The 2,309-nt window shown below is 42.4% G+C and overlaps 1 non-coding gene across 1 annotated transcript; it reads right to left on the reverse strand.

Moving 5' to 3' along the window:
- Positions 1–219: 219 nt before the first annotated feature.
- On the reverse strand, positions 220–326 carry LOC133802734 (small nucleolar RNA R71). Its single transcript, XR_009877479.1, has one exon. It is a non-coding gene; the product is annotated as a small nucleolar RNA R71 (small nucleolar RNA).
- Positions 327–2,309: the final 1,983 nt, after the last annotated feature.

The raw sequence follows: 2,309 nt of genomic DNA on the forward strand, positions 1-2,309 counted from the left end.
GAAGACCCCAATATGCACATAGCCAATTTCCTAGAGTTTTGTGCCACTTTCAAGATGAATGGGGTGAGTGATGATGCCATTAGATTGCGCTTGTTCCCATTCTCGCTAAGGGAGCGAGTGAAAAGTTGGCAGAATTTACTTGACGCCAATACTATCACCACTTGGGATGCTCTAGCTCAGAAGTTCTTAGCGAAGTTCTTTCCACCTGCTAAGGCTGCTAAACTGAGAAGGGAGTTCAATAACTTCTCTCAACTTGAGGGAGAATCATTGTATGATGCTTGGGAGAGGTTCAAGGACTTGATCAGAAAATGTCCCCACCACGGTATTGAGAAGTGGATGTTGGTCCACAACTTTTACAATGGTTTGTGCGGTACCATTCGCACAATCATTGATGTAGCAGTGGGAGGAGCGTTTATGAGCAAAAGTGCTAATGAAGCTTATGAACTCTTAGAGGAAATGGCCACTAATAATTACCAATGGCCATGTGAATGAGCAGGCAATAATAAAAAGGTTTGTAGGGGTTCATGAGCTAGATGCAATCACAGCCCTAACTGCTCAAGTTGCGTCTCTAACTAAGCAGCTGCAACAAAATACCATGTCTGCCCAGGTTGTGCAAGCCCAAGTAATGTGTGAATTTTGTGGGGGACCTCATCCTTTTTACCAGTGCCAAGCTGCTTTAGATCCCATCAATGTCCCATTAGATCAAGCTCAAGTCCAGGCAGTGGGTAATTTTCAGAGGCCCTACAACAACCCCTACTCCAACTCCTATAATCCAGGTTGGAGAAACCAGCCTAACTTTTCTTGGAGAAATAATCAGGACCAACAACAACCGTTTCAACCACAGTATCAGCGGCCTATGACTCAAACTCCACCAAAAGAATCAACCTCTCAACAACCTAGGCCACTAGCTCCTACAAAACAGCCTAGTGAATTGCAGGCTGCCCTATTTACCCTCACCAACACTCAAACTCAGTTTATGATTGAGACTAGATCTGCCATCAGAAATTTGGAGATGCAAGTGGGGCAGCTGGCCAATATGTTGAATACTAGGCCTCAAGGGAATTTTCCTAGCAATACTGTGGTAAATCCTAAGGAGCAATGCCAAGCAATCACTCTGAGGAGCGGGAAAGAAATTGACGGTCCTTCTCTAAAAGGGACTCAAGAAAAAAAGGAAGAAGAGGAGAGTTATGAAAAAGTTGAGTCCCAAGTGGAGGAAAAGGTTACTGAAGGCCTTGCAACCCAAGAGAAGATTCAACCAGTAGTTGTTGATTCTAATGTCAAATTCTCGTATCCACAACGACTCCGGAAGAATTCTCTTGACAAACAATTCTCAAAGTTTCTTGAGGTGTTTAAAAAGCTTCACATTAACATCCCATTTGTTGAGGCTTTGGAGCAAATGTCGAGTTATGTGAAATTCATGAAGGAGATTCTGTCCAAAAAGAGGAAGATGGAGGATTATGAGACGGTGGCGCTCACTGAAGAGTGCAGCGCCATTCTGCAAAGGAAGCTTCCTCAGAAACTGAGAGATCCTTGGAGTTTCACAATACCCTGCACTATTGGGAATTTTGAGAGTATGAATGCTCTATGTGATTTGGGGGCGAGCATTAATCTAATGCCGCTTTTTGTGTTCAGAAGATTGAAGCTTGGGGAAGCAAGACCTACAACAGTGACTCTTCAGTTGGCAGACAGATTAATAGCACATCCTAGGGGTATTATTGAAGATGTTCTGGTAAAAGTGGACAAGTTCATCTTCCCAGCAAACTTTATTGTACTTGATATGGAGGAGGATGCCAACATCCCAATCATTCTTGAAAGGCCAGTCTTAGCCACAGGACGAGCTTTAATCGACGTACAAAAGGGGGAGTTAAGGTTGCGAGTCCAAAATGAGGAAATAAGTTTTAATGTCTTTGCAACAACTGAAATTCCTTCCTGTTATAAAGTTGATGTGGTGAATGATTGTCAAGAATCAATTGGTAAAAAGAAGAAGAAGACCAAAGAATGATTTCGAACAGTTCGACGTCGTATGAAAAGATAATTGTGTGGCAAGTTTGAAGGATTCGATGACATTGAGGATAATTTCAATATTCTCAACAGTAGAAGGGAATTCTCCTCGTATGACACAATGGCTCTCAAGGATGCAAGGGGTGCACTTGACCCAAGTTGAAGGTGTAGAGAGTTCAGCGTCCGGCTAAATGACGTTAACGACAGCGCTTTTGGGAGGCATCCCATTCTTTTAGTTGTTTTGCTTTAGTTTTGAACAATTTTAACTGTTGTTTTGGTTTTTATTATTTTGGACAATTTTTGGATTA

Source organism: Humulus lupulus, chromosome 9, assembly GCF_963169125.1.
Source record: "Humulus lupulus chromosome 9, drHumLupu1.1, whole genome shotgun sequence".
Classification (NCBI taxonomy): domain Eukaryota; kingdom Viridiplantae; phylum Streptophyta; class Magnoliopsida; order Rosales; family Cannabaceae; genus Humulus; species Humulus lupulus.